At 40.0% G+C, this 19112-nt stretch overlaps 1 protein-coding gene across 11 annotated transcripts in view; it reads left to right on the top strand.

The window, feature by feature from the left end:
• Positions 1-19112, top strand: part of LOC138843476 (uncharacterized) — a 287086-nt gene that overhangs the window by 238811 nt on the left and 29163 nt on the right. For 10 of the 11 annotated variants that reach the window (XR_011378217.1, XR_011378216.1, XR_011378219.1 and 7 more), the window contains one exon: positions 1-19112. This exon is cut by the window's left edge and continues 21262 nt beyond it. The exons of the other annotated variant lie outside the window; for it this stretch is intronic. The gene's annotated coding sequence lies outside the window, so the exon portion shown is untranslated. 11 annotated transcript variants of the gene reach the window in all.

Here is a 19112-nt window from a genome sequence, read left to right as displayed (position 1 = left end):
TTGCATTTTGCTTTACCAAATAATTATGAATTTACTACTTTTTTATATCTATTTCCAGTTTTAATCAACCAATAAAATGGTTCATTGACCATGTGTTCTATCTTGTTTAAGCTTCTCCTACATAGGTTATATGCATATGCACATACATACAATGTGTATTATTTACATACATAGCATTCATTCAGTTAGTAAATAGTTCTTGAGTGAGCATTTATGTGAGGTGCTAAGAAACACGAGTGAGCTATGATATGTCCTTCCCTCAAAGATTTTGAAGTGTAGTGAGGAGGTAAAATAATTACTTCATGAATATGAGTGTATTAACTACAATTCCAATGTGCTATGGTGATCTAAGAAAGAGGGCATTTGTAATTGTGGAATCAGAAGGGGCTGATGTGTTGAACAGAGTTTGAACAATGGGTATGATTTTGATGGACAGAGACTGGCAGGGGACCGGGGACAAAGTATTCCTGATAAAAGGGAACAAGAGGGGCAGTGGATTAAGCTGCCACTTGGGATCCTGATCCAATCCCTGATCGGAGCAATGGTTCAAGTTCCAGCTGCTCAACTTTCCATCCAGCTCCCTGCTAATGCACCTGGGAAAGCAATGGAAGATGACAGCTCGGGCCCTGCTACCCATGGGGGTGACCTCAGTGGAGTTCCTAGTTCCTAGCTCCAGCTGGGCCCAGCTCAGAATGATGTTTGCTATTTGGGGAGTGATCCAGTGAACAGAAAATTCTCTCTCTCTCTCCATCTCTGTCTCTCTTCCTCTCTCCCTTTCAAATAAATAAATATTTAAAAATAAAAGAAAACTGTTTTTTAAAAAAGAGAAGACTTGATTCCAGAGACATAGGACATATATAAGAATACAAATAGCCCACTTGGGCTTAACCATAGTTTTTAAATTGTGTAACTAGAAAAGAAATGGTTTACAAATAATCTGAAATCAATTCATGAAGAGCTTGAACACTGTATAAAGGTATTTGGAATCTTGCCAACTAACTAGGGTGTGTGCAGGTTGATTAACTGTCCACATTAGATGATTAATTAGTTTATAAAGTGGACGGGACAGGATGTGGGGGGACTAGTTAAGAACTTTTTGCTGTAGACTCAGGCAATCTATGTGTTTATCTATACTGGGCTGCCAGCTGTGTGTGTAGAGAGATGGGACTATTTGGCAGATCTTGTCTGTACAATCGGATTTCAACAGTAGATGGTTAAGCTTAAGAACGGGAAAGACTTATTGAAGGCTGATTAAGTAGGTTGACTGAATTTAAACAGGATGGTTTTGTGAATTTTTGCAGAAATAGCTGGCAGACCAGCAATGGAAGCAAACAATGGTTGCTCAAGAGCACAGTTTGGAAAATGTAGATGGAAAAGGTCAGAAGATAATAGATCCTGTGGTATTAGTGATAGCTGCATTGCAATGGACTTCACCATTGTTCCTAAATAGAGATAAAGTTTAAGTACAACTCAAAGATTGACTGGAGAGATCGATAGGAATTTTGAAGTTTCTAGGTAATTACAGAAGTGCGTGGTAGGCTGTGTGGGAATTAACCAGAGATTTCCTGGGGCCAGCATAGTGGCCCAGCAGGTTGAGCTGGGGCTCACGGGGCTGGCACCCTATGTTGTGGAGCTGGTTCAATCCTGACTGCTCTGCTTCTCATGAAGCTGCCTGCTAACACACCTGGAAAAGGCAGCGAATGATGGATGACCCAAGTCCTTGGGCCCCTGCCACCCATGTGGGAGGCCTGGATGGAGTTCCTGGCTCCTGGCTTTGGCCTGGCCAAACCCAGGCTGTTGCAACCATTTGGAAGAAGGAATCAGCAGATGAAAGATCTGTTTCTTTCTGTGTTTCTCCTTCTCTCTCTGTCATTCTGCCTTGCAAATATATAAAAGAAATCTTTAAAAAAAATAAGGATTTCCAGAGGGTCAAACAGTTTGCCATACAGATACAGCCAGTTGCACCCACCTGTATGGATGCCTGTTATGGAAGGAGATGAACAGATTAGCATGATGGAGGCTAGGTGCTGGAAAGTTCTCAGTGTAGCCAGGATGGAGAGGGCCGTGTGCTGGGATAGAACTGCGTGGAGAACATTCCCCTGCTGAGTGTAAGTGCAGAAATGAATCCCCCTGACGGACCTCCATCTCCAGGAAAATTGTGATGCTACAATTGGACAGGTCTTGGCAAAGAAGACCCTTTCTGCTGATAATAGAAGAATTCTTGTTTACTAATTTTTCAAGAATTCACCTTATTTCAAATGCAAATATTGTGCTTTTTCGTTAAAGGCAAGAGCCTATAAATTCACAATCATTGGACATTTGGTGAGATACAGGCTTCATTCATGAGTTCTATGTTTTTCAGTTTTCTCAATCAACAAATCTATTTTTAATCTTAATATGAATACTTCAGGACTTTTGGAGCCATTTGTGCGCGTGTGCAAAGTAGCAAAAAAATTTCTTCACCTGATGCCATTTTTTTTTTTTTTTTTGCTTTTTGGTTGATTTTTGTGCCATTTAAAACTGTCCTCAAATGTAATACTTAAGTACTATCTAGTGGTCCTATGTGTAAGAAGGCTTGTGATGTGCCTGATGAAAAAGATACATGGGGGGGGGGGGGACTGGTGCTGTGGCTTAGCGAGTAAAGTTGCTGCCTGCAGCGCCAGCATCCCATATGGGCATCAGTTCGAGTCCCGGCAGCTGCTCCACTTCTGATCCAGCTGTCTTCTTGCTATGGCCTGGGAAAGCAGCAGCAGATGGTCCAAGTCCTTGGGTCCCTGTGCCAGTGTGGGAGACCTGAAGGAAGCTCCAGGCTCCTGGCTTTGGATCAGACCAGCTCTGGCGTTTGCAGGCATTTTGGGAGTGAACCAATGAAGGAAACCCACTCCCTGCCTCTCTCTCTCTCCACCACTGTAACTCTACCTTTCAAATAAAATAATCTTAAAAAAAAGTTCATGTCATAGATAAACTGCATTTACGCATGACTGATAGAGCTGTGGGCTGGGAGACCCATGACAAGGAATCAATAGTACACATTAAATAAGATGTCTTTAAAAAGAAATGTACATAAAAGAAGGTTATGTATTTTTTAAAATATTTATTTATTTATTTGAAAGGCAGAATTACAGAGAGGCAGAGAGAGAGAAACAGAGAGAGAGAGAGAGAGAGAGAGATCTTCCATCCTCTGGTTCATTCCCCAAATGGCCGCAATGACCGGAGCTGGGCTGATCTGAAGCCAGGAGCCAGGGGCTTCTTCTGGGTCTCCCACCGGGGTGCAGGGGGCCAAGGACTTGGGCCATCTTCCACTCCATAACAGAGAGCCAGATTGGAAGTGGAGCAACCGGGACTTGAACCAGTGCCCATATAGGATGCCGGCACTGCAGGCTGGGGCTTTAACCCACTGTACCACAGTGCTGGCCCCAGAAGGTTATGTACTGATTAGTTGACAGAAACCTGACTGGAAGCTTTCAGGAAACTAACCTTATATTTCCCTAGATGCTATTCTGAATATTCATCAATTGGGTACTGATGCTACCACATAGAACCTAACTACTGTGAGTAATGAGAATCGAGTGTATTGTTTATTTTCATGAGAGACAGTTGCTCTCTTGTTTGGATCCCCATTCAAATTGGAAATCAAATATGGCTATTTTTTATTTTGAATTCTTTTTAGACTTACAAGGTACAAAAACAGCAAAGTTCTCATAAAACCTTCACCCAGCTAGTCCTAATGTTAATCTTTATAACCATGGTAAAGTGATCAAAACCAGAATATTAACATTATTATACTACTAATAACTATGTTATTAGTAACTAATAACTTATTAAAATTTCTCAGCTTTTTCCATTCATATTGTTTTGGTGGTCTAGAAGCCAATCCACCATCCCACATTGCATTTACAGTCATATTCCCACAGTCTCTCTCTTTTTAAAAAATATTTATTTTATTTATTTGAAAGAGCTGCAGAGAGAGAGAAAGAGAGAGAGATATCTTCTATCTGTTAGTTCATTCTCACAATGGCCAGAGATGGGCCAGGCCAAAGCCAGGAGCCAGGAGCCAGGGGCCAGGAGCCAGGATCCAGGAGCTAGGAGCCAGGAGCTAGGAGCCAGGAGCTAGGAGCCAGGAGCTTCTTCTGAGTCTCCCACGAGGGTGCAGGGACCCAAGTAACTGGGGCCCTAATCCACTGCTTTCCCAGGCACATTAGCAGGGAGCTGGGCAGGAAGTGGAGCAGCTGGGACACAAACTGGCACCCATACAGGATGCCAGCCCTGCAGATGGTGGCTTAGTGCTCTGGGCCGCAGTGCCAGACCCTCCCACTGTGTCTTTCAATGTGTGAGCTTCTCCGTTTCTTTGCCTTCCTTATCATCAGATTTTTGTCGCCTGTCTCTCAGTTTTCGTTTGTCTGGCGTTTCCTCATGAGGGGGTTGAGGTTCTCCCTTTTTGGCCTGAACACCAGGAAAGGGCTGATATCCCTTTCTAGTCTGTATAGCAGGGTCAATGATGTCAATTAAGGGTGAAGCAAATTTGGATCACTTCTTAAGGTGATGTCTGCCATGTTGCTCCACTATGAAGTTACTAGTTTTCTTTCTCTTTCTAATTAATAAGTGAGAGATAATTTTTTAATTCTAAATTTTTCTAGAAGATTAATTTTCAATCAATTCAAAAGCGCATGATCACTGATCAGTTCTGCGCTGAACATGGGGATAAGTGATTGGCATATTTTTAAATGGTTTTCTTTTGTTCACCAAGAAGTGAAAGTCTAGTTGGAGAGTTAGGAATGACATGTATTAAGCATTATACAAGAAAAACATGGAATTTTTTTGTGGCCAATTGCATAGTAAAATTTATACAAACTATACAGGTGATCAGGTATGGCTTTTTGAGGAAAGTAGAATTTTTTTTTTTTTGACAGAGTTAGACAGTGAGAGAGAGACAGAGAAAGGTCTTCCTTCCATTGGTTCACCACCCAAATGGCCACTACGGCCAGCGCTGCTCCAATCCGAAGCCAGGAGCCAGGTGCTTCCTACTGGTCTCCCATGCGGGTACAGGCCCCAAGCACTTGCGCCATCCTCCACTGCCTTCCTGGGCCACAGCAGTGAACTGGACTGGAAGAGGAGCGACCACGACTATTACCCAGTGCCCCAACCGGGACTAGAACCCTGGGTGCCAGCACTGCAGGCGGAGGATTAGCCAGTTGAGCCACAACACCAGCTGGAAATAGAAATTTATGTTAGATTTTGAAGGGTAGTTGGGATTTTTCCTTGGAAAGATTTCATAATTCGTCTAACTGAATAAGATATATTAAGTATCTTAACTCATCTAAGGTTATAGTAGAAACCAGGAATGTATGGATGAAGAACATATCTGTCTTCAAATAGAAAGACAGAAATGTCTATCAATGGAGACCAAATATGATGAATGCTGCATAGAGATGGAAGAGGGGAGAATATTGCTAGAGTAGTAGAATAAGACCACACCTTAGAGAAGGAAGGGAGGTAACCTTCAGATTGTTTAGTCTGACTTTATTCACTTTAGGAATGCAGTAAAAAAAAAAACCTCATACTTCAATACTTCTAGTTATAAGAAGTTAACTCCTCCAGACATCTGATTCTACTGCTTTATGTCTCTTAAAGATAGCAAATAGCTTTTTTAACTGAGCTCAAATTTACCTCCACCAAACTTTCACCTAGGGTCTGGCTTTTCCTTCGTCAACCACTGAAAGCCTTTTATTAAGAATAGTCCTTAAAAATACATACATTGCAGGGTATTCCAATTCAATCCCATCGAGGTGGCATGTAGCAATGCCATCTCACTAGTCCCAGTGATCAATTCCTGTTCACAATTGATCATAATGATAGGACTAAGAACCAAAGGGATCACATAAACAAGAATAGTGTCTGCAAATACTAGCTGATAGAATAAAAAAGGGAGAGAATGATCCAACATGGGAAGTGAGATACACAGCAGACCCATAGAATGGCAGATGTCCTAAACAGCACTCTGGCCTCAGAATCAGCCCTTAAGGCATGCGGATCTGGCTGAAAAGCCCATGAGAGTATTTCAGGCATGGAAAGCCAAGACACTCTGGAAAAAAAAAAAAAAAACCAAAAACAACAAAAACAACAACAACAACAACAAAAAAAACAAAACCTACATGAAAGATCTCCGCGAGTGAGATCCCAGTGGAAAGAACGGGTCATCAAAGAAGGAGGTACCTTTCTCTGAAGGGAGGAGAGAACTTCCACTTTGACCATGGCCTTGTCTAAATCTGATCAGAGTCAGTGAACTCAGGGGGCTTCCATAGCCTTGGCAGCTCATGACAAGAGCCTAGGATGATTACTGAAGCCATAAACAAGAGTGTCAATTTGTTAAGTCAACAACAGGAGTCACTGTGCACTTACTCCTCATGTAGGATCTCTGTCCTTAGTGTGCTGTACATTGAGATTTAATGCTATAACTAGTACTCAAACAGTATTTTTCACTTTATGTTTCTGTGTGGGAGCAAACTGTTGAAATCTTTACTTAATGTATGCTAAACTGATCTTCTGTATATAAAGAGAAACGAAAATGAAAAAAAATACATACATTGCATCCTTTTTTAATATTCCCCCTTTCAAGTTAAGCATGAATAGACCCAATACTGTATGTGATTTCCAGATCCTTCATGATTCTTTATGCATTTATTTGTCAAATCTTACGACAACCAAAAGTGAAAATATTCTTGGGCTGTTGAGCCAATGGATACCATGTAGCTAGCCCCTCCCTTGATTGAGACTATGCAATTCTGTTAATACAGTCTATAGGCCGTGACTATTTTAGAAAGAAAACTGTTGTCTTTGTATTTTCCTTATAAATAATTCATGCTCCCTCACCCTCATCTTGACCTCCTACCCAGGAATTTTTTAGAATAATAATTATACTGAGTCTCTCTCATTTCAGTTCAGTTGAAGTTTTGAGCGTAGTGTTCAAACTTTTTTATTTCTGTCTCCATCTTGACCTCGTTTCAGAGTTCTCTCTGAACTTTGAGCTTCTCATCTGACATAGCTCTTATTTTCCTCCACTTCCGATATCTGCAGATTTGATTAAAAAAAAACATTAATCTATGTTCATCTAAGGCTTTACTAAAATAAACAAGACAGGGGGTGATGAACAGAGCCGTTGGGTAAGCCGCGGAAGTCTGGTGATTTCACAATATAAAAAGATCCTGCCTGTTCTTTCATTCAGCTTCCCTGTTTGGGGGAACATGTGAGGCAAGAGCAGTGGGGTGAGCTTTTTGACAGGGATGAGCCTGACCCAACTAGAGCCCAAGGTGGCGCGTTGGCCAGCAGCTTCAAATCAGGTTACAAACGGTCACAGCATGCCACACCCAGGAGGGTCATTACTGCCAATGACAGAGTCCCAGGTTTTACTATATGCAGAGTTTCCTCTCCCTTGTGGTCTCATAAGTATACAGTAGTCCGAGATAAGTTGTCCATGAAGAGTGGGGGTTAGGGCATGACAAAGGAAAGGCAACGTTTGGGTCAGAATACTCGGCTCCTGGAATTTCAGATCTGCTCTAGTGGGGAAGTAACTGGAGAGAGGGAGGCTAGTAAGGAAGCTGCTGGAGTTATCCAAGAGGTGAGGAAGTGAAGAACTTAGACGAAGACAGCAGTGAAAAGGGAAGAGAGAGGAGGGGGCAGCTGAAAGACACATGTTGCACGGAAGAGCAATGGGACTTCATAACCAAAAATGGATTTGGGGATGGAGGAAGAGGGACAAATCAGAGATAACCCTTACATTTTACATCCGGAAGAATGGTGGTGTGGTGAATGGAAACAAGGGAATTGCTAAGTAGATCCTGTTTAGGGCCAGGTTAGTTTTATTATTTTTATGCTTTTTTGATCATGAAGAGAGATAAAGAGTAACTCAAACATGAGACTCTGCTACTGAAAAGTCCACTGGCATAGAGAAGGGATTCTGTGGGATGTCATATTCCAATGAAAAATGAACTTGCCTCTTTTGTGGCATGGCAACATGGTAGGATCACAGTAGAGGAAAACTTCTGGTGCATAGGCAGATTATTGCAAAAGTGATAAATATCTATGATTAAACCAAGGGTCACTTCACTTAGCAGATCCATTTCAGAGGTTGCAAATGCTAAGTGTGGTTATGGAAATCTTGGAAATGGCGACTGGCTAAGATAAAATATGGTCAAACCATGGAAAATGTCATAGGAATAAAATCTCAGCTAGCCATTTAAACATCAGCAAATAGTCTGAGAAAACTATCTACCTACTTGTAATAGAACAGCCTTTCTGTGTTTCTTTCAATGGATACTCAATTTATAGTGCTGCTACCCCCTGCCACACACACATACAAAATGAGTACAAAGAGAGAATGAAAGATATTAACTTGAAGCCCCATTAATCAGCCTTCTCAGAAGACCCTGTTATTAAGCTCTTGATCGTTGTCATCACCAGACACTCATTAAGCACCTGATTGTGCTTATGCAGGGTATGTACACAGTGGCAAAAGTCGCAGGGACCTCTGCTGTCTGAGCATATAGACCCTACACGCAAGAGCAAGAGACGAAGTCATGTACAATGGCCAAATGAAAATGCTCAAATGAGCCCCTCTCCAATTACATTAGCAATGCCTCAGCTATCCCATTTTAGCAAGGGACAAAAGCTCCAATATAAGTAAATTTTTATAAGAACAAAAGCTACTAATCTAGGCTTTACAACAACTTGTGCTTTTTCAGTCACTTTAACGATTTTCAGCACCCTAGCTCACTTGATGGCAAGGGTCATTGTCACGAACAGGCACTGGTGAATTCCATGCGCTCAGATGTCTTTCTCTGCTTTTTGCTTTTTTGGTCCTTTCAGTCCTCGGCTGCCATCACGCCCTCTTTATGCTCTTCTTGTGTGTGCCTGCTGACTGCCCTCGCTTCCCTTGCAGTTTGTGACTCCAAAACATTTTCAGACGTGGGAAAAAAGTTAACCGAAATTGTCATAAATTATAAGGGACATGAGTCAACATGCAATCTGAGTACAGCTGTAAAGAGAAAGGCATCACTATGTTGTAGATGCATCCAGATTGCTACTTTGAATATTTAAAAAGTATTTGATTTGCTCCATTCTTCATTCCAGGCTGGGGGATAGGAAGCTGAGGTTGAAGAAACACCGATCTCTACTTAAGGGAGAGCATATTGCTGCAGTTACATTATAGCTCGTCAGGGCCCAAGTTAGAACCTGGGAAGTGGAGAAATGATAGACTTTTGTAATCAACTTGACAAAATAAAGATATTCTGCTGCAGTCTGGAATGCCCTCTCCAACACACACACACACGCGCACACACACATACACATACACACACATACACATACACACATACACGCATACACACATGCACACACATGCACACGCCTACACATACACACATACATACATACACACATACACGCATACACATACACACATAAACACACATACACACACAAACACACACACACATATCCTTTGATTGGAGGCCATTTTCTTGCACCAGAGGAAAGCGGTTTTCATTCTACTGCCTGGGAATGAATGCTGGCATTTTCAGGGCTTCCGAAAGGTGCTATCAGTGAGTTACAGAAGGAACCTCTAGAAAGCCAAACACCAAGAAAAACCTAGGCATGTGTCCCCTTTTTTTAAAAAAAAAAGATTTATTTATTTATTTGAAAGTCAGAGTTACATACAGAGAGAAGGAGAGGCAGAGAGAGAGGTCTTCCATCCATTGGTTCACTCCCCAATTGGTTGCATTGGTCAGAGCTGTGCTGATCCAAAGCCAGGAGCCAGGAGCTTCTTCTGGGTCTCCCATACGGGTGCAGGGGCCCAAGGATGTGGGCCATCTTCTACTGCTTTCCCAGGACTTGGCAGAGAGTTGGATTGCAAGTTGAGCAGCCAGGACTCTAACTGGCGCCCATATGTGATGCCGACACTGCAGGTGGCAGTTTTACCTGCTATGCCGCACCACTGGCCCTGAGACACATGACCTTTGGGTAGAGACAGAAAAGAGAAGGAGTCTCCTTGGAGATCACCACTGTCTGTTACTGTTGAAGCATTAAGGAGTGTCATGACTGGCTTAGCGCTTCAGGTTTTGTGTTAAACGTCTCCATGTTAGTGAGTCCCCAGTAGTATCCAGGGAGACTTTCATGTGCCAGATGAGGTGGAGCATTCTCTTCTTTATTTCCTCTTCTTAGGTTCTGCTGGGTGTACACCTGTGGAATAATCTTCCTTCTTGCCATATACTATTTTAAAGGAAATGTTTAAGATTTAGATAGCTTCTAGACTGGCTATTTTAAAATTATATAGAAATGGGTTGATTAAAATCATCTAGATGATCTTTAATAGTGTCAAAATAGGTTGCTCTGTTCTGCTTGCAAACTAGAATAGTGTTTGTGTCTCCCTTAATTTATCTCTGGTACAGCTGTGCAGAGCACCTTGAGAGAACAGGAGTTATATTTTAGACATGATGAAGCTGGAATCGAGGTGGACCAATGGCTCAATGTCATGCTGGGCTGTGGATAGCAAGAGGCCAAGACTCTGGAAGGAACAAGCCTGGAAGTTCAATTAAGCAAGGAATGGTTTGGTGGCTGTAGACTTAGGTTCAAGGATGGGGGAATGCTTAGTCATCAGTAACAGATTGGAGTTAGATGGAAGAAATAAGTCCTGGTGTCCTGTTGGGTATCAGGGTGGCTACAGGTAATGGTACTATACTATATATTTCAAAAAAGCTACAAGAAAGAAGCTTGAATGTTTCACCACAAAAAAAGATATATGTTTGTAGAGATACCGTGAACATTGGCCTGTGTATATACATATCAAACACCATATGATACCTTATAAATACAAGAATCCTTCAAACAGTTCATGTAAAAATGGAATTAAAAGAATGAGTTTATTTTGGTGCCAAGAAAATGAAATACATGTCTACTTTTTTTCATAATATGTATTTTCTTTTTTGCACCATAATGAACTCATACTTTTAATTCCATTTTCCATTAACTTTAAGTCTAACTTTTATGCATCAATTAATTTTTTTAAGAATTTAAATGCAGAGGGCTAATGTACAAGAAAAGGACAAGTCCAAGCAAATAAATAAGGTCCCAGATTCTAAAGGCAGGTGATAAGTGAGGATATGCTAACAAGCAAAACTGAAAATCGGTCCTGAGGATAGAAAGTGCCCTCTCTGCCTGGTTTATGCCATTTGCTGGTACAGGTGGGCTCAGCACTCTCAGAGCTACACAGAGTCCCAGGATGAATCCCACCCATCAATGACAAGAACAGAGAAGCACTGATTGTCTCATAGTTGATCCCTGTTAAGTGGCATGCTAAAATGAACTTAATGTTATTGCATAAATTCTTCCATAAAATTATACAATTAGTTGCAGTATTCTAAAAGCCTTTTGCTTATCTTTGTGAAACGGTTTTAAGAAAGATGGGAGAATTTAATTCTAAAAAGGACCTTGATAAAACAATAAGAAGCAAATGCTTTTTTTTTCCTGCAAATGCTTTCTAAGCAGATATTTTTCAAACAAAAACTTTTATTTATTTCTTTAAATATTTATTTATTTATTTGAAAGGCGAGGTTACAGAGAGGCTGGTTCACTCCCCAAATGGCCGCAATGGTTGAGCTGGGCCGATCCAAAGCCAGGAGACAGGAGCTTCTTCCGGGTCTCCCATGCAGGTGCAGGGGTCAAGGACTTGGACCATCTTCTACTGCTTTCCCAGGCATATTAACAGAGAGCTGGATCGGAAGGGAGCCGCTGGGACTCAAACCGGCACCTATATGGGATGCCAACACTGCAGGCAGCAGCTTTACCCACTATGCCACAGTGCTGGTCCCTAAACAAAGACTTTAAAAGTAATTTTGCAGGGCCTGTGCTGTAACGCAGTGGGTTAAAGCCCTGACCTGGAGCTCCAGCATCCCATATGGGTGCCGGTTCTGGTCCCTACTGCTCCTCTTCACATCCAGCTCTCCGCTCTGGCCTGGGAAAGCAGAGGAAGATGGCCCGAGTCCTTGGGCCTCTGCACCTTCATGGGAGATCCAGAAGAAACTCCTGACTCCTGGCTTCGGATTGGCACAGCTCTGGCTGTTGCGGCCATCTGGGGAGTGGACCATGAGATGGAAGACCTTTCTCGCTCTCTCTCTACCTCTCTCTGTAACTCTGTCTTTCAAACAAATAAAATAAAATCTTTTTTTAAAAAAATAATTTTGCAAGTGCTTGCCTAATTAGTATGTAAAAAATAGAGTTATTAGGAAAATACAGCAGGTATTTCATAATACATATAAGCATGACATACTTGTACCTCTCTTGAAAGAGACAAACATCATCTATCTAAGTAAAAATCAAATTAAAGCCAAATAGAAAAATTAATGAATATTTCTTCACAAATAAATACCTTATAAAGACTCTCTAGAAAGCAATGATAATCAGTATCACCTTGGGGGGCTGGCGCTGTGGTATAGCAGGTAAAGCCACCGCCTGTAGTGCCGGCATCCCATATGGGTGCCGGTTCGAGTCCCGGCTGCTCCACTTCCAATCCGGCTCTCTGCTGTGGTCTTGGAAAGCAGTAGAAGATGGCCCAAGTCCTTGGGCCCCCACCCCAGAGTGAGAGGCCTGGAAGAAGCTCCTGGCTCCTGGCTTTGGATTGGCACAGCTCCAGCCATTGTGGCCATCTGGGGAGTGAACCAGCGAATGGAAGACATCTCTCTATCTCTGCCTCTCCTCACTCTGTGTAACTCTGACTTTCAAATAAATAAATCAATATTTAAAAAAAAAAAAAGAAGTTGTATATTTGGAGGGTGGTGATGGAATCTAAAAGAAAATCACCTTGGGATGTTGAGGCAAAATCTATCTTAACTAATACAATTGTCAGTGCAGTGGAGATGGGGAAGGGGAGTCATACCACTTACTGAGTGGCTACACTGTGCTTTGGATTTTGTTTACAATCCTCATTTAACGCTCTCCAAAATGCTATAGTTGAGGAATTATTATTTCTGTTTTACAGATTGGGGAGCCATGGGTTTGATAAATTATGCAGCTGTCTCAATATCACACACAATAATTCAGAGCCAAGACTCAAGGCTAATCCTGTCCATTTCTTTCAAATCCAAATCCATTTGCACTAACTGTCATTACCTTCTCTCCACCTCTAACCAAGAGCATCTCGTTATATTTAAGGAAAATCTGACCTTGAACATAGACTGATAATTAATTATCCACAAAAAAGAGATGCAGATTATTTTAAAGTTGTTTATTTATTTAATTTATTTGAGTGGCAGACACACACAGAGAGGAAGAGAGAGAAATCTCATCCATTGATTTACTTCCCAAATACCTGCAATGGCTAGGGCTGGGCCAATGCTAAGAGCCAAGAACTTAATCCATGTCTCCTGTTTGGGCAGCAGGAACTCAATCACTTGAACCATCAGCTGCTACCTCTCAGGTCTGCATTAAATGGAAGCTGAGTCAGGAGCCAGAACCAGGTATGGAACCAGATTTTGCCTTGCAAATAGAAAGATTTAGCTGATTCATTTTATGCCCAAGGAAGTCGAAGTTGGTAAGCCACTGTTGGTTGAAGCTCTGAACAAGCTTCACTTTAATCATTTTCCCTAAAGCTTCTGGCTGTAAGAGGATTGATTAGTACAAAGTGATTTGAGGATCTAAAAGATAAATCTATTTGACCCTCTTTGCTCATTTTTGTCATTGATTCATATTATTGAACATTAATGTTTTTCTTTTGAGTCCAGTGTGCTCATTTTTGTAAGCAGGTTCTCCCCACTTTCCTGATTTGACATCAATGAAATATTCCAATGTCCATATCTAACTTTGCATTATCGGGAATAGGCTCTGCTAGTCTTTATCTGTGTTGGACCACAGAGTAACTGTTTTAGGCTTTCCAGGCTGTATGAGCGATCTGTGTGGCAACACTCAGCTCTGCTAGTGTAGTGAAAAAGGCATCTGTAGAAAGAGTAAACAAAGAGGTCAAAGAGGTGTGACTATATTCCGGCAAAACAGCAGATACACTGGATTTGGTTTAAAGCTAAAAATTAAAAAGTGACCAGATTTCCCTATGTCAGAAAGAATTCTTCACCTAGATTTGGTGGAACTTGGAGAAATGACAAAGCTCACGGGATGTCTGAGACATAATTTACATGCCGAAAACCACATCCATTTAAAAATGCGTTTTATAAGTTTCACCTTGGCTTACATCCATAGAACATCCACTGTGGTCAAAGTACCAGCATCCTTACCTCCTTCAGCACCTTTGCAGTTCCTGCCGACTTCTGTGCTGGCCCTCGGTAAAGTTCGATCTACTTTTTGTCTCTGTAAGTTGTATGCATTTTCTACACTTTTATATGAACGGAATCACACAATATGTACCCGCTCATGTCTGGCTTCTTTGTAATAATTCATGTAGCTGAATTTCATTCAGTGTAACTCACCCCTGTTTTTCATGTCTGAGGGTACATCAGAAACTTCATGGAAAATAAAATTAAAAGACACTTATGTTGATGTAAAAATTTTTTAAATCAATGCATAATTTTTCTTAAAGTGTATTTTCTATAAAAATGGAAATTTTCTCAGATATGTAATTTGTTCTTTTTTATCCCTGAGTAGTTTTTCTTTACAGAGTGGATATATCCCAGTTGTTATTCACCAGTTGGTGAGCATTTGAGTTATCAAATTTTTGATATGATGAATGAAGCGACTATCAACATTTGGGTACAAGTCTGTACACAGATATTTTAAATTTTTGTTTGATAAACTCTAGAAGAATTACTGGATCATATGTTAGAAGTAAACAACTTCATAAGTAGCTGCAGGTTGCCCAAAATCAATTATTTTACATTCCAGCTAAGTGCAAATATAAGTTCTAATTTCTTCATATTCTTGTAAAAACTTATTGCCAACTTTAAAAAAAATTTTTCCATTCTAATGGGTGTAATTGTGTCTCATTGTGACTTGATTTTTATTTCTCTGATGACCAACGATTTTGAGCATCTTTTCATGTATTCATTTTATTGACCATTTGTATCTTCTTCTGGGAATTGCTTGTTTAAATCTTCTTAATTAGGTTCTATGTCTTCTTATTACTTAGTTGTTAGGCCAGATATAAGTTCCTCCTGTTACGGGTTCTACAGATATGTTCTCTCAATTAGTGGTGCTTTAATTTTCTTAATAGTGACTTTCAAGGAGCAAAAGTTCAATTTTGAACAAGAACTACTTAGCAGTTTTTTCCTTTTTCTGTTCTTTGCTTTTGTGTCTTAACTTTGTTATCCCTGCCTACTTTCAATGCTGTGAAGTTTCTCCTAGATTTAGAGTTTTAACTTTTACACTAATGTCCCTTATTTGCTCTGAGTTAATTTTTGTGTTTGCTGTGAGATAAGGCTCAATACACCTCTTTTCGGCACAGTCATCTGATTGCTATAGCACCATTTGTTAAAATAACTTTTCCCTCCATTGAGCTGCCTTGGCACTTTTGTCAAAAAATTAATTGACCACATGGGTACAAGGGTGGGCCTATTTTGGACTCTGTTCTGTTCTATTGATTTACTTGCCTTTCATTTTCTCTGATACTACACTGCATTTGTTATTGTACCCCGTTAGTGAATCTTGAAACATAGTAGTATTAAAAATTCATTCTTTTAAAATCATTTTAAGAATTATAAAAACTTTGTCCTTCCATATACATTTTAGAATTAACTAATCAATTTCCATAAGACTGCAAAAGCATGTTGAAATTTTGATTGGAATTGCTTTGGATTTATAACTCAATTTGTAGAGAATTGACATCTTAATAATATTGGAGTCTTGAAATCCATGAACCTAATACATCTCGGTATTTCTTTAGGTCTTTTCCAACTCTCCCAGGAATATTTTGACATTTTTCACTGTAAAGATCTCACACGTTGTATTAGTTTTCTAGGACAGCCATCACAATCACCACAGCCAGGATAGCTTACAACCACTGAAACTTATTCTCACAGTAGAGAAAGCGAAGTCTCCAAGTCCAGCTGTGGGCAGAGCTGGTTCTTTCTGGTGGCTCTGAAATGAACCGATTCTGTGCCTCTCTCCTAATTCTGCCTGCCTGCTAGCAATCCTCACGCAATCTGTGCCTCTCTCCTCCCTTGTTTACGTGGCCTCCGCCTTCTGTGTTTCTGTGTCTTCTCCTGTTTTGCCTCTTTTAAGGCATTGAATTTAGAGCTGGTCCTATTCCAGGATATTCTCATTTCAAGAGTCTTACCTGCAAAGGCCTTTTCCCCCCCATAAAAAATGTCACATTCTTAAGTTCCAGGTAGACATATCTCTTAGAAACCCAATTCAACATACTATACTCATATATTTGGAAATTTTGGACTGTTTTATGATACAAGTGGAAGTTTTTTCTATTTCGTTTCCAACAATTTGTTGCTATTATATAAAAATATCAATTGATATGTTTTAATCTTGTGTCTTTTAATTTTTCTAAATGCAGTTATTATTTCTTGTCATTGTTAGGTAGGTTCCTTTAGGATTTTCTGCTTACATAATCCATGATGCTGCTTAGACATAGTGACGGCTTTACTTGTTTTTCTGTTTATGCCTTTTACTTATTTGTTTATTTTACTTCATTACAATGACTAAGATGCTCAGTACAATGTTGAATGGAAGTGGTAATAACAGGTGTCATTACCTATTTCCATTCTGGAGGGGACATTGTTTAATAGTTTACCATTAAGTAATGCTGTTAATAATAGGTGCTTTATAAAACACTTTTATCAGATTGAGAAAAATCTCCTCCTAATTCTAATACTGTGAGACATTTTCTTTTTTTAATCATGAGTGGGTGTCAAATGTTACCAAATGATTTTTCTTCATGTCCTAAAATATGTTTTCCCATTTACTCTAGTGATATGGTGAATTACATTGATTTATTTTTAAATATAAAACAGAACTTCTAATCCTGAAATAAACTCTAATTGGTCATAATGTATTTGTGAAATATATTAGATTTTATTATAATTTTGGTAAGAATTTTTGCATCTATGTACTTACAGGCATTGGCTTATAATTGCTGTGTAATATATTTGTCTTATGTTTGTTGAAAATCAGTTGGAAAAGATTCCCTCTTCTCTTTTCTGAAAGGATCTTATGAGTCATGTCATGCTTGACTCTTTGATAGAAATCACCAATGATACCATTGGGCGACCTGAACTTTTCTTTTTGTGGGAAGTTTTACATAAACGAAGTGAATTGCTACTAGATACAGAGCTACTTACAGTTTCTGCTTCCTCTGTGTCCGTTTTAGTAGTTGTATTTTTTTCGAGGAATCTATCCCTTTTATGTAAGTTACTCGCCTGCTTAGTTTTATAAATCTGGCCTACGTGTCAGCTCCTCTGTGAAACCTTCCAGCAGAAGTGAGCTCTCCTCCTTTGCCTGGTCTGCACCTGCTATGGAGGTTTATCCATTTCTCTGCTTCTACTACCTAAGGGCCCTCAAGTTCAGTGATCAAATCCAATACATCTTTGAGTCTGTGCCCCCTTGTTTGGAATCTGGCTCATAACTGACTATGCTCCCAGAAATGTTTAAATAACCAAATTATCCGTCTTAACGTGGCTTAAGTTATGGTCACACAACCCACAGGCGTATTCTTAACTTCTTCAGGGGATTCCATACATCTTTCATAAAGATGACATATATTATTCAACATTCCTATTCTTTCTATGGCTCACATTTAGAACAAGTTCTGAAACTATTAAATTGGACAGTCCTGCTGTATAAAACATATTGTCAGTAGTGTATGAATGCAGTGAAGAGAGGGTAAGTGGAAATCTGGAAAGTGTGCGTCAATAAAGGGAGGGAAGTAGAGAAACTGACATTGCTGAGTGCTGTCCATGTGCCTAACATTGTGGTATCTCGTTAAACTGCCAGATAATTAGGCATAGAACATATTATACTCATTCCAAAGATCAGGAATATGACGTTCAGTAAGTTTAGTGCTTTGCCCAAATTCACAGAATTATTAAGTGGAAATCTGGGCTGCAAATCCATTAAATCTATTACTGAATGATCCCGTTATCCACTTTCTTGGTTTCAATTATACTTCTGTACGTTCAGTTTTCTATAAAACACTTGATAGATTTTTCCATGTTACTTTTAAATTTTGCTAAACTAGAACATTCTGTGACCTCTCTAATTAAGTGTTGGAATAGTTATAAGTTTGGGGAGTCTTGTACCATCTCACTACTGCAAAGGAGCTTCTATCTTTTTCTTTCTCTTTCTCTCTGAATACAACAGAATCTGTAAGGCACCTAGGTCTGGGTTCCCTATGATGAGCAGGCTTTTCCCATTTAGCACCGTGACTAATATGCCATCTTACCCATATATCTTTGCCAAAGAGCTAGTAGGGAAAAACAAGATGAGGTTTTTCTATGATTCTAGCCTATCAATTAGAACAAGATGTGCTGACGTTTGCCTAGTGTGAAGAACAAAGAGGAGTAACATTTTGTTTATTTATGTGTGTACAATACTCTGGTCAAGAACTTACTACATCTCCAGGGAACTTGTTAGCAACACGTCAGTGAGGACAGGACTTAACGGTTCATCCGGATCCCTCCCTGTGGCTTGTCATGGTGAGGGTGATACTTCAGTGTGTTAGGAGCACCAGACAAGAGAGCTAGATCAATTCTCTCTCTCTTGAGATTCTAGTCCCAAGTGAAGTGACTCCCTGAGTTATCCATAGCTCTAGGTTCTATATATAAGACGAAGCAAATAGGATAAAAAAAATCTAAGATGCACCTCTGCCTTTTAAGATTCAGAAATAGACATGGAATCTGTCCTCCATGTACATGGAAGTTATGGCTTCCTGTGGTCTGCACATCAAACTCGAGGGAAGGGCATTGTGAGACCTAGCATTAATTAATCATGTTCATTCATAAAAGCCTGGGTCAGATGATATTTTACATGGAGATAAGAGAAAAGAGAACAGAACAAATAAATGACCCTTTGGTAGCTGTTTTTCAGTTGAAGACTTTTTTTTTCTGAGTAGCTACTTTAATTCAAAGGAAATACCAGAAATAGTAGGAGCTCTGAAGGAAAAAAAAAAAGGG

Source organism: Oryctolagus cuniculus, chromosome 1, assembly GCF_964237555.1.
Source record: "Oryctolagus cuniculus chromosome 1, mOryCun1.1, whole genome shotgun sequence".
In the NCBI taxonomy this organism is placed as follows: domain Eukaryota; kingdom Metazoa; phylum Chordata; class Mammalia; order Lagomorpha; family Leporidae; genus Oryctolagus; species Oryctolagus cuniculus.
Note: the sequence above shows the minus strand (reverse complement) of the source record. Positions and strands in the feature narration are given on the sequence as shown.